Source organism: Rhinolophus sinicus, linkage group LG05 (assembly GCF_036562045.2).
Source record: "Rhinolophus sinicus isolate RSC01 linkage group LG05, ASM3656204v1, whole genome shotgun sequence".
Classification (NCBI taxonomy): domain Eukaryota; kingdom Metazoa; phylum Chordata; class Mammalia; order Chiroptera; family Rhinolophidae; genus Rhinolophus; species Rhinolophus sinicus.
This window is the reverse complement of record NC_133755.1, coordinates 32,140,362-32,154,386: the sequence shown is the minus strand read 5'-3', so window position 1 is coordinate 32,154,386 and position 14,025 is coordinate 32,140,362. Positions and strand designations below refer to the sequence as shown.

Here is a 14,025-nt window from a genome sequence, read left to right as displayed (position 1 = left end):
ATTCTTTCCAAATTCTCTCAGCATTTGAAGATCTTGCTCCTAAATAGATGTATTTATTTTACTGAATTTGGACCTCTCTTCTCAATGACTCACCACCTCCATCCCCTGGCTTAGAGAGTATAACCTTTGGGGGAGAACTGAAAAGATTACAGTCCTCTTCAAGGTTCTTTCTCTTGTGCTGTTTTTACTTTTCTTTCTTGGAGTGCATTCTATTTGCCAAAGGCTTAAACTTCATAGGGATGGAGGGGGTAGGAGAGAAACAGAGGCAAAGAGATGGTAGATTAGGGCTGCTCTGGACTCGATTTTAAAGTTGAAAAAACCTTTAGGCTTCAATATCTGTTCCGACTACTCCACAGCCCAAAGAAAGCAAACAGGATTTCAGAGACTTTAGGTGAGGAACAAGGAAGTGTGTTTGTCTACGAATTCCCTGTATTGTACCGGATGGCCGGACAGGATAAAGCACTGTTTCAAGGACACTAAAATATTTCTGGCTTTCTGGCAGCAAATATTTCTATGGATTTCTTGTTAAGTCTTAGTGGGTGGGGGTTTGACTGGAGCTGGGCAAAAAGTAAGTATTAAAAAATGTCTACACTCTCAAACTAAGTGCCAGTATTGGCAGTTACTTTTTGTTCTGCGTGCATTCTTACTTAGGAATTACGGTCATTACTCATCTCATTTCACAACTTTCAACTATAAACTTTATGCCTGCCAAATCATATCTATAAACCTGACCACGCTCCTGAGCTAGACCCGTATTTCCAACTGATAAATCGGTCTTGCTGTTACTTATCTCAAAACGTAACTATTTATCTGAAAGCAAACTCAGTATCCGCCTCTCAAACTTGCACATATCATTGTTCTGCCAAGTCAGGAACCTTGGATTCCTTCTCAACTTTCTCTGTCATCTCCAAACACTAACCAAGTCAGAAAGACTTAAACTCCTAAATCTCTCTGAAATCAGTGCTGTTTCTACCCCCACTACAATTCTGTAATTCAGACCATCTTTCCTGAACTAGAGCAGAGCCTTAAATAGTATCCTTGACCGATTTACCTACCAGAGGCCAGAGAGACGGCCCCATCCACTCACCCTGCCATATGTATTACTCGGTGAATAAATGTCTCCATTCTCTGTTCCTACACACTATTCTCTTCATTACTGCTATAATCAGTTTTCTAAAACACCAAACTATGTGCATCACTTCCCCACCTATAAAACAAAATAAAAATCCAAATCACTAGTATGGCATATGAAACTATTCACAATTCGTTCCCGTTTTACCTAGTGTGATTTCCTAATTTTCTTTTTGTATTCAACAGATCAAACTTCACCTTTCTCCTTAAAAACACTATGCCCTTTCATTTTTAATAATCTAGAATAAATAGGAACTCAGTCCAGCTTATTTTATTTTTATGAGCTCCCTTATACTATTTAAAGCCATTAGCTAAAGCTGTACAGTGGTAATGAGTGAAGAAACAATCAGGCGACAGAGCCAACTCTCAGCTTATTTATTAACATGGTCACTACAGACTAAATGGAAGTGAATAAAATGTTTCAACCACCTACTGAGTTTCTTCCTTAGAATAAGTTAATGTTAAAAGTCTTCAAATACAGACATATTAACCCTTCTTTTGATTGACAGGCACGAAGAATACTACAATTCAAGTTTCTTCACATGTGTCCATTTTCTTTCTTTCACCTTTCACACCTCCCTTCCCCACTTCCGCCCTTTCTTCTTACACTTTTCTCCTCCTGCGACCTACGTTTCCACAGCAACCCCTTCGTCCACCTTCACAAGATCATCAGCATTTCCTCCATCATGCTCATCCGTAGACGCTTAAAAATTTACAAAGCACTTCCACATATACTTACTTGGTTCTTAGAAACTCATTTTTGGGATTGCAAAATCAACAAATATAAAATTGTTTTATATGTGTAACAATATATACAACAGATGTTGCCCTTATAAGTAAAATATAAGACACTTTTCTTATATTTTAACTTGAATTTGAGGAAATTGCAGTTCACAAAGTTCAGTGATTCATCTTACCTACTTCTCTATTCCCTCTGCCTAGAGCTCCGTAATTCCTCCTTTCCTGCTCATCTCTTAAGACACAGCTCACGCCTTCCCCTCCTCCCAGAGCAAGAATGTTATTCCTGTTTCATTGCTATCAGAATGTTTTCACACCACTAGAAGAATCAAAGTCTCTGGATTCCTACTCTGGTGTCTTTTTTACCAAACAACATTTTCCTTATTAACTAATGTTATCTTTATTAATGCCCATTAATGATCCAGCATTTTATAAAGTCAACCGGAGAAACATTTCATGGGTAGCCAATGTTGATTTACCAATGTTGAGGGTAAAACTGTACACCAAAACAGCCCTAGCTTTCCTTAAAAATCAGGAGTTTAAGGAATGTCTCTAAATCCTCTAGAAAAGATCTAGATACTATCTCTTGAAGTAATGACATCTGAAGCTGCCACAGCAAAGGAGTGAAACAGCACTTCATAAACCCTAAATTAAACTACCGTGTTTCCCCGAAAATAAGACCTAGCCGGACAATCAACTCTAATGTGTCTTTTGGAGCAAAAATTAATATAAGACCCGGTATCATATATAATATCATATCATATCATACCCGGTCTTATAGTAAAATAAGACCGGGTCTTATATTAATTTTTGCTCCAAAAGATGCATTAGAGTTGATTGTCCGGCTAGGTCTTATTTTCAGAGAAACACGGTAGCACAAGTTTTAAGAGATGCCTCTTAATATCCTGGAAACACTTAGGATTTACGTCCCAATTCCACCACATATTTGTCTGACGTGGGCAAGTCATTTAACCTCCCTGAGTCAAATTTCCTCTTTGACAAAATAAGGTAATGCCACCTACCTTTCAGAATTAAGAGAATTAAATGAAAGTATGACTGCAAATCACTTAGCCTGAAACATAATAGTGAAAAAATGGTAACCCCTTTTATAATTGTTTTTATGTACACCATTATTGTTTTCAAAACCATACCCAACAACCAACTCTTAACATGTCCTAGGACTTTGTGGCCCAGCAGCAACCACAATAAATGCCTTCAAGGAAGTTATCTCCATGACTTCTGGATCCCCTTCCTGGGTCATAACTCAGGTCCTAGAAATATAATTTGGAATATCTCCTCCTAAATGCATTATCTTGTTCTCTGCTGCATGAAAACTCAAAGGATGTTCCTGTAGCTTCTCCTTGTTGGCTTGGCTTTCAACTACCTGGAACAACACACAGAGTCAGCTGCAAATCTGGCAAATTTTACTGCCAATCTGTTTTTTCAATCATTTATAAAAAAATAAAATAAAATGAAATAAAAATGGTCCCAGCATTGATCACCTGAAAGATAATGAGGCTGGATTGTTGTTTCATGTTAATAACCGAAGTCAAAGACTAAATAAATATAGATAAAAGAGCTCCCCTTTGGTTACACATATATTTTAACCCTTAAGAAATTACATGGACTTCTCCCAACAGATTATATTTAATGTTTAGTAAGCTTATCCTTTAGCTTTAGAATACACTTCAGCAGTTTTCCTGATACAAAAACATGCTATCTATAGAACCCAGAATCTACTCTAGGGCTAAACTCCTACAAATTCTTGGTTTTCCTCAACATTTTTCTCTATCCATCTTCATATTGCTTCCTGAGCTCCCCTTCTGACTACCCACTATAGATGTAGGCTTAAGGTTCAGCTCCCAAATCATTTCCATTACATCATTCTACCTTTCATGTTCCATTTTAAGGACTTACATTACTTAAGGAAGCTTTTATCCTTTTGAATTGCTGAAATACAGCATATCATACACTTGACTACCATCTCTAACTGAAGAATCTTGCTTAGAATAAAAAGACTGGATATTTTTCCTGTTACAATAGTCTAAATAAAATAAAGAAGACATACTTTGAAGACAAATGCAGAGTAGATAAACCCATTTCAAAAATAATTTTTTCAAAGTTATTTTCATCATTGCTTCCTATTATTACCTTTGATAAAAGAACAGTGTATGCCATTTCATCACAGTAAATTTTGGTGTTAAACAGCATAGAAGGGAAATGCTTATGAGCTATTAGAGAACATGTGGAAACATATTATTATTATTACTACACCACATTTGGCAATAGTGGCATTAAGGTCTCTCAAGTCATCCTTAAAATTTTTCACCTACATATAGAATAAAGCCAGGCAACTAATTCTCAGTTAAGCCACTGAAATGTAAATTTACCTAATATTAACATGAATCAACAGTCCAGCCAATTACCCTTCAAGACTACTTTTGCTCTAACCAGATTCCAAAGCCCTTTCCTCCCTTAAAAGCTGGAAGGTTGGCTAACCCAGAAGAAGAATTTATTAAGCTGGGCAAGGCAAATGAATCATATTTTCCCTCTGTCATTCTCTAACATCTACATTGAAGCTAAGCAGTTTGCATGGTCTATAGCTACTCAGTTCATATATGCATGAATTTTAAATATGAGTACCAAGCAATTTACAATGCCATAATTATTCTTAAATAAAGAAAATTCCAACTTAATGAAAATTTGAGCAATGGTTGTATTTTATTATAAAATATTTCTGATGTCTTTTGAAACCATATTTAACTAAATATTTTATTCACATAATTGAATTATGTAATAGCCCTAAAGAAAAGATCTGTATGTCTAAGTTCTATAAAATTCCTAGAAGCATGTCATGCATCCAAAAATGTACAATAAACTGTAGTAATTTCATAATCTTTATTATAATAGCAGTCAAAAGAAAATTAGGAGTTGGTTACTCTGAAACATCAAAATTCTGTATCAGTTAAAAAATAATATGACCCTGGAAACTTTTGATGGCTCCATGTAACTCTCTTAGCCTTGCTAGCATTACTTCAGACTAAAGGGATGACCCATGTGTTTATCATCTGAAGTACCACCAACATAATGCCTGTCTGAGATCTAAAGCAATATAGCAAGAATCTATTACTGCCATAATGAAGATGCTTTTGAGTTATAACTTGTTTTTAAATTTAATCTCTAACCTGTGAAATAAAGTTGATTTAATGAAATTCTAAAAATAAGGGCAATTAAAAAATATTACGTGATATACTTTAAAAATAATTGAAATTAATGTTTTAAAAGAGGCATAAAAAAGTAAGCTCATGTGTGACAAATAGTAAGAAGTTCCACGTTGTTACAGGTAAAGATGTTGTGAGCTGCCTAAGAGTCAAAGTTAAGAGGACTATAAACAGAAGAAGAGCTGCTATAAAAGCAATAGAGGAACCTCTTAAGGCAGAAGCAGAGAATATCCAGAAGAAATCTACCACTGTCACTGCAAAAAACATTTGCTAAACTACATATTCATGACACTAATTAGACCTGGGTTATAGCGAATTAAAAAGAACAAAATGTAACAAAACAGGAATTACATAAATTTTATCACTAAAACCTAACAGTTTAATGATGTCACCAAAAAATTCACTTAATAGAAAGTAACGTTCAATGATCTCATGGTTCCACTCGGAGAAAGGGGTTGCAATTAATACTAGACCTTAAAAACTCCTGGTTTCTTCATCTAAGCTTATCCAGTAGGCCTCTAGAACTCAATGCAATGTTAATAATTGCAAATCAATTATTAACATTTTGGTTCTAGAATAATGAAACTGCAACAAGGCTCCCAATGACATTCAGAAAAACTGACACCTTTAGTCTAACTTGATATGCACACCTAATTAAAGTGAACAGAGGAAGGAGGGAAAAAAATTAGAGCATCATTTGCACTAACTGACCCTTAAGGCAGACTATTATTTGATCATGTATTTATCTAGGAATTTTTTTTTGTAGCTTCAAAGTGACTTTGTTAACAGCAAGGAAACAAATTGACATACAAGTGCCTGTATATACATGATGAACCATAAACCTACTCTAAGAAGTTCATCTAATATTTTAATCTAGATGAGTTTCTTTTCAATGAGAAAAATATCAGCAGTTCCACTAATAATGCATATTGTTTTAAACTTTTCAGTAAAAGCTCATCCAGTGTTACACCATTTCATGTATAAAAGTAGTCAACTCAAACGTCTGCATCCTTAGAAGGAACAATACCCAGGGACCTGCCCAACAACCCTGGTTCCATCACTAGCAATTGCATCGTCCCTTTTTTTGACCGCTCTGGTTTCCAGATCTGCAAAATAATCTTCTTCATGATCTACTCTTCCAGCTCTAGAAGAAATGTGACTCAACACATAGGTCTTTTTACCAAGCTTTCCATGCTCCCTTCTATTTAGTTATTACCACTGATTTGCAAGCAATAAGCATTATTGTCCCTTAGTTCTACAAGTGGAAAAAACAGCCCACTCTCATCAAAGGTGTTAGGGGGATACAGCCTTTCCAAACACTGTTGTGCTACAGAAATAAGTCTCAAGGTGAATAATATAGAAGCAATTAAAATGTTAAAAGGTGTTAGGTTTCAATATTTCAGGCTACTGTTTTATGTGCCAGTACATTCTCCCTACCAATGAGTAGTAAAACTCAAGGACAATGGGGAGGGAAAAAACTGTAATTCTCCACTAATTATTCAAGAACTAAAAAGGTGCCAACTGAAAATATTAACACTTTTTTGCAGAAATGTTTTCTCTGACTGATGAATTACATTAAAGGGCAAAATCTGATCTACAAAAATTTCTCAAATATGTTTAAGTACTCCCTAAAAAAAGCTTTCACTGTAAAGTATAAGGAATTAGTAAGATTATATATATATATATATATATATATATATATATATATGATTAAGGAAATATTTAAAAGATTAAAGAGCTAGCTGTGCAATTCTTAACTGCTGCTTCTCAGTGACATGAAGAACCTCCATGGGCTGCCAGAGACGGATTCTGTGGACTGCCACTGCCTAACTCTGGTATGCATTTTCTGTGTCCCTAACTCATGCTTAAGAGTATTGTGCAAATACAAGATTATTAAATTAAGCATGTGACATTCTAAGCAAGATTCCCAACTGTTAGAAAACTCAACCTGATTTTAGTATTGCTTTCCAGAGCTGCTAGCTTACCAACATCTTTCCAGTTCAACAATTAAAGTTAAAATATCTTAAAACTTATATCAATTTTGCATGATCTTGTAAAGAAACAATTAAAAGCAAGGGAAAGAAAGCATGCCAATTGCTTATTAATCTTGTAGAATAAAACTCAGTAGCAAATTATAATAGCACAGTCCAGTCTAAACGTTAAATTGGGAAGAACTACGCCACTGCTTTAGATGGAGAGACCTGAAGAAAGGATCTTTTGCAGATGGAGAGGCTTCTACAAGAACTTCAAGGTGCAGTTACAAGAATTTTCAGCAAAACTAATAACTTGTGAAATACTATCAAACACAGAAATACATTTAAAAATAAAGGATAACTGACAAGGTCCAGCTGCGAGCCACCTTTCGGTTGGAATGTCAAAAGAAAATGTCAAAATCACCTTGTGACTGTAATCCCCCAGCCTTCAAAGTTCAGAACCAAGCCAGGATGTGTACTTAAACTGTTTCTCAGCATCCTTCTTTAAATGCAACTTCCTCTCCAGAAAGTCACTTCACTTCAGTTACTTGAATGCCCAAATTCCAGCACCCAAGAATCTTAGGACCCCAACTATCTGCAGAGGAGCCTTCCAGTGACCGCCTGCGCATCCCTTTCCACCTCGGGTTAAACCCCGGAGGTGCTCCAGTCACTTCCCCCATTCAAGCGCCCCAGTTCCCTCTCTCACCTCCCAGTGGACCTCTTCCCGTCGACCTTGAGGGGCCCCCAGGTCGGAACCTTAGAGCCCCAAGTGAATTGACGGGAGCCCCCTTCCCTGCAGCGCGCGCAACTGCCCCACACTCTCCGGTGCCCCCCCTTCCACCACGACCCGGATCACGAAAGCCCTCCTACTAGACCGAGGCGACCCCCTTCTCCTTTGACGCCCTACGTTTCTCCAACCAGAAAAACAATTCCAGGGAAATGCATCGAGAGCCTACTAAGCGCAAGCTCCCACTACGCGCGGCGCGGTCTGTACGGGGCTCGCCGTCCTCCTCTTCCCGACCAGAGGGCCGACGCTGCCTCCACCCCGGTGTGGAGACGCCGGCCGAAGCCAGACTGCGCCGGGCGCGGGCACCGGGGGCCGGAGAGGCGGCCGCTAACGGCGGCGCGGGGGACGGGGAGCGGGCACCGGTACGGCCGCGCACGGGCCGCGAGGATACTCACCGGTCAGGGCGCGCGGGGCGGCCTCATCCAGGGGCACCTGCGGCCAGGCAGGACGGGTCCGGACGGCGCAGTCACCGAGAGGGCGAGTCCGCCCGCCCGCAGGTCCCGTCCGGTCCCCTCCGACTGCCCGAGCGAACGCAGTCTCGCTTCCTCCGAACGGAGCTCGGGGACCCCAGCTCCGCCGGATGCCCCCGCCAGGCCCCCACCCCTTTCCCCGGCCGCCTCCCCTTCTTCACCCTTTTCCCCTCCCCCCACCCCCCAACCCCCACCAGAATGGAAAATACCTCCCGGGGCGGGGGGCGGCGGGAGCACGCCTCTCTGAAGGGCAGCCTACCGTGACCAATAGCAGGCGGGGCTCTGGAGGGGCGGGATTCCTAGAGGCCAATCCGAAGGCATGTAGGTGATGGCCGGAGGAGGGAGGCAGGGAGCGAGATGGGGGCGGCCCTGGAGTCAGGGAGGTCTGGCCGCTCCGGTGCGCGCTGTGCGCGGCTGCCATTTTGGAGTCTGGCAGCTGTGACGGCGGCCGGGTCCGGCCTGAGGGGAAAGGGAGGAGCCAGTCAGGTGGCTGAGATACTGTCACGTGGGCTAGAGGGGCGGGGTAAAGCGGGCAGCGGCTGGAGGGGAGAGGTCGGCGGCGGCGAGTCACTAGAGCTGGGGAGGATCATGTGGTCGGAGAAGGGTCATCGGTGGGCTTGGGGGCAGAAGGTCAATCCGAGGTGGGAAAAGGAAAAAGGTTTGGCTCTGGTTTCAACTCCGCTAGGGAAAAGGAAAGGAAAAATGATGAATGGATGGCGTGAGCGCGGGGTCGGAAAATGTGAATGAGTCTCCCTAGCGTCTTCCAGCATGGAGCCTCCTTGTTACTACGTTCCAAGATCTACTGGAAACTGGGAACTTCATTTAATTCAAATATTGCCATTCCCACTCCCAGCTGGCACAAACATAACTCACAGATCAGATGGAGGGATGTTTATCTCCCACTTTTTGCCTGCACTTTGTATGGAAGGGCCCCCGCCCTAGAAATGGCTGCAAGGGTAGAAGCATAGTTGAGGCCTTATGACGCTGCCGGGACTCCATCTGCCCTTCTAGAAACCTGTCCTCATTCACAAACTTAGCGGACAGTGCTGTGTTAGGCATGCCCATGATCGTGTTCCAACGCCTCCAAACTTAAAAAACAAACGAAAAAAACTTGCCAAGAGACCTTGTCTAGCTCTCATCCTTAGTTAATTCACGCTTCAAATATAGACTAAATTATACTCCCTACTAGTCCACTGAAAGTGCTCCTCCTAAGGCTACCAATGACATCCATGTGACCAAGCTCCAGGGTCACTTATTAGTTATTTGATCTCTGTTGCAGTAGATTCTGTGGATTACATCCTTCTGGAAGCTTTTTCACCTCCCGGGTGCACCGCTCATCCCAGTTTCCCTGAAACCGTAAACCTTCAGGTCGTCTTTCTCGTCAGTTAACCTAACTCGGTTCTCTGTTGGCTCTTTAAGAGAGTCCGGGGATGTGATCCCTGGTCCTCTCCTCAGTAGTACATAGTCATTCCGCTGCATACTTGGTGATTTAACCGTTTTGATGGCTGAGAATACCTTTTTTTTTTAAGATTTTATTGGGGAAGGGGAACAGGACTTTATTGGGGAACAGTGTGCACTTCCAGGACTTTTTTTCCAAGTCAAGTTGTTGTCCTTTCAATCTTCGTTGTGGAGCGCGCAGCTCAGCTCCAGGTCCAGTTGCCATTTTTCTAGTTGCAGGGGGCTCAGCCCACCATCCCTTGTGGGAGTCGAGGAATTGAACTGGCAACTTTGTGGTTGAGAGCCCACTGGCACATGTGGGAATTGAACTGGCAGCCTTCGGAGTTAGGAGCACGGAGCTCTAACCGCCTGAGCCACCGGGCCAGCCAAGACTACCTTTAATGAGGTCCAGCTCTGCATATATAAGTGCTTTTGGACATCACCACTTGAGTCTCATCATGACATATTCAAACTGGCGCTCAAATGCTTTCAGAAGTTCACAAAACCTGCTCTTTCTCTGTTCCTGGTCGTATTTGATAACACCACCATCCATTCACTTCGCCAAACCAGGAACCTGGGAGCAATCCTGAATGCTACTCCTTCACTGCTGTAATACCTCCCTACTCCTTCTAACTTAGGCGTGTTGGTTATATTTATTAAATGCCTTTTCCTCTCCATTTCTAAAGACACTGCCTCACCTGGGCCATTTATTCATTAGGCCAATATTTACTAAGCACTTTACTGTGCTCCAGACATTGTTTGCGATGCTTAGGATATAGTGATGAACAAAACTAACAAGGTTCCTAAATGGGTGAGACAAAGTACAGGAGTAAAGTAGCCAATAAATAAGATAATTCAGGCGTTGCTAAGTGCCATGAAGACCAAAAAAAAAAAAACACAAAAAAACAAAAAACAAAAAATGGAAACCTGCAAAAATCTGAAGTTGCCCAGTTCTTTACCTCACTCTTTCCCCCAGTATTCCCAACACCTTCTCATCCTTTTTATTCTCAGAGAATAAGGCCCTGATCCTTTCACCTGGAGTCTTGAATTTATTCCTTTCATATGCCAGAACTTTCCACTATCTTTATGTTACAGCTGCCTGAATACAAATCCCCCAACTAGAAGATAAACTACTTTGAGGGCAGGGATTGTACCTTATACATCTTTGTGTCTCCTCAGTGACTTGGCTCAGAATTGGTACCCAAAAAATGAGTGTTAAATGAATTGGTGAATCCCCTGACACCTGAATCAGGCTGCCACAAAAGTGTCTCTGGCCCAAATCAGAATGGCGGGTCAGCGAAGTCACCTATTAGAGTAGCGGCAGTGATTGATGCCTCACGTCAGGGGACAGGGTAATAATGAATGAGATTACCTGTGTTGGTCCCTTCCAGGCCTGGGATTCCATGATGCTGTCCCCCATGTGTGGTAGTTGCTTCATAAACATTATTTACTTGACAGTGCCAAGTACATGTGGGCAATTTAAAAGTACTGGTTGTTTCTGGTGATGAGCTTCAAACCCAGAGCACTCTGGGTGAATTGCCAGGATAGGCTCTGGAGGAGAAGGTTGCAGTTGCCACTTCACTTTGTATTTCCAGGCCCCTGAGTACTGCACCCCAACAGGGAGGGAGATGTTGCCAGTTCTATCATAGTCATTGCAATTAAACCCAAGTTCTGGCAAAGGGCAGTACGTAATTATGAAGCATTATTATGGTTTTTATCATTATTAGGCCCCCAGCTGCCCAGCCCAGGAAACCACAGTAGTAAAACACTTAGAAGCCAAGCTCCTCTCCCAGCTGGCATGAATCAATACCAGGTGTATTGGCACACAGTCTTGCAGCTCCACTCATCAAAATGAGTCCTCTGTCCCCTCTTTTAGGCAACATAAAATTTTAAATAAATGGAAAGAGGAAATGTAAAGAAAGACCTTTGACACCACCTCTGCAACGAGTTCCTTTTTATCCCCATCTCCCCACAATGATCTCTTATATTTATTGTGTAAGTCCTTTTCAACTTTATCCTTGACTTGGCAGCTTCCTAAACGTCATTTCCCAATGTCTCCTGAGGATGTATTAGTTAGGGTGGGAGTACAGAGCACAGGTAAGAGTGCTTTTACTTTCCAAATATTTATGATACAGACTAAATAATTCATAAAGTATAGCCAGGTTTGACAAGACAGCTGCCTCTTATTAAATGCCTACTCGGTGCCATACTCAGCATGTTCACTTATGCCATCTGACTTAATCCACACCACTCTGCACGGTAGGTTTGTGTTGTCCGCATTTTCTTCAAGGTCTCAAAGACTTAGCAAATGACAGAACTGAGATTTCAACAGAAAGATACAAATTTGGTGATTGTATACTCATGGTAGATGTGTCCACATTAGTGAATGGATGCAGATAGCGGACTTCACCTCCCTCTATCAAATTAAAAAATGTTTTTCTGTGCAAAGTAGATTTTAAGCTGAGCACTGAAAGGATGATTCAGAAGTGATGCTGAGGGAATGGAGCCAAATGAGACCCAATTGGCCATAAGCCTAAAATCAATCAATAAGGAAAGATTTTTTTGTTCAGCGATGAGTCATATTATATTCTTCAAGTGCCTTTATTGTCTCAGCAATTCCAAATGCGGAAATCAACGCAGGTGGTACCAGGGTGGGCTGAGGATGGAAGAGGGTGGTTTGGGGAGGGAATATGATTTTGAATGGAAGACTCCCAAATGGCCCATAAACTGACACATCTAGCACTGGCTTCTGGAACAAATGAAACCATGGCAGCTTTCCATGCTGCCAATCAGTTGTTTTTAACTGATGGGTGCAGAATATCCCATTCTCTTCATTTTTCTAAAACAATTGATTAACAATTAAGAACAAAACTATTTAGCACTTACTATGTTGTATAAAGCGGTTCATTTGTTTTCAGTTTTTTTTTAAGGGATTTAAGATGCAATAAAATGCACCGATTTTATATATCGTTTGATCTGTTTTGAGACATGTATACCCTTGTAACCATGATCATAATGATGAGATAGAACAATTCCATCATCCCCCAAAACTTCCCTTGTGCCCCTTTTACAGTAGGGATTTTAATACAACTTGTATTTTGATCACTCCAAAGTCTAGATCTCCGGGTTCAAACTTGCTTTCAAAGTCTAGGCCCATATTTTTAGCTACCTGCTTGACATATCTGCCTGGATGTTACAAACAGGCACCTCAAATCAAAAATGAGTGAAAGAAAGCAAATGCTTTATCTCAGTTATAAGAAAACCCCCTTTCTCCCTCCTCCAATTCCCTTCTCAAACCATTTTTCTGTATTCTTCAGTTTGGTTGAGATAATCAGCTACCAAGTCATGCAAGCTAGAAATGTTTAAAAATAATCTTTACTCCTCCCTCTCTTCCACCTCTGCAAAAATGATTCTAATTCACATAAACGTTTTGTAGTCAATCCTTTCCATTTCCACTATCCTCCCTCAGACACTTAAACTCGCTTGCACGATCGCAAAAATGCCTAACTTGTTTCTTCATGCTCCAATTCATCCACCAATCTGCCACTAATTTTCTTTTCAAAGCCCTGATCTGACTGTTTCAATCCTCTGCATTCAGAGACTGCCCAGCTGCATACAAAATGGCACTGAAAATTTTTTACAGTATGGCCTCAACCTCTCCTTCTGGACTTCTCTGCTCCCTGCCACCTGGAGCATGCTACACATTTTAATCTTTTGCTCTTTTTCATCAGATTCTGTCTGAAATGTGTCTCCTTCTCCACCTGAACACTTTTATTCACCTTTCAGAGCCCCATTTATGTATTTTTTCCTCAATGAACGCTTCCCAGACCTCTCCAAATAAAAAGTCTTTTTCTTTGTTACACTTTACCTCCCATAGCAAGTTGCCCATATATTTATCACACTGAATAGACATAAATGGTGAACAGAACAGGAGAGCTGAGTCAAAAGATCTGGGTCTAACTGAAAAAATCTCATTCATTACTTGCTGTGCTATCTAAGGCAAGTCACATAACCTCTCTAAGCCTCAGTTATTTAATTGATAAAATTGTAATAATAACATTTATGATAATACCCTACCTCATAGGACTCTTGTGGTGATCAAATGAAGTAATTACCAATGTGAATGTGATTGGCATTATGTAGATGTTAGATATTATAATTACAAAGTTGTATCTTTTGATAGATTTTGAGTCCTCTGAGTGCAAAGCCAACATCTGGTCATCTTTATATCCCGTCTACATAACATAGTGCCTGGGCCTGCCTGTTGC

General features: G+C 40.9%; 1 protein-coding gene across 4 annotated transcripts in view; it reads right to left on the bottom strand.

Moving 5' to 3' along the window:
- Positions 1 to 8,759, bottom strand: part of SOCS5 (suppressor of cytokine signaling 5) — a 61,475-nt gene extending 52,716 nt beyond the window's left edge. Inside the window, exon 1 of one of the 4 annotated variants that reach the window (XM_019748639.2) lies at positions 8,530 to 8,759. The gene's annotated coding sequence lies outside the window, so the exon portion shown is untranslated. The other 3 variants (XM_019748636.2, XM_019748635.2, XM_074331945.1) reach the window with 3 other exon arrangements.
- Between the last annotated feature and the right edge of the window lie 5,266 nt (positions 8,760 to 14,025).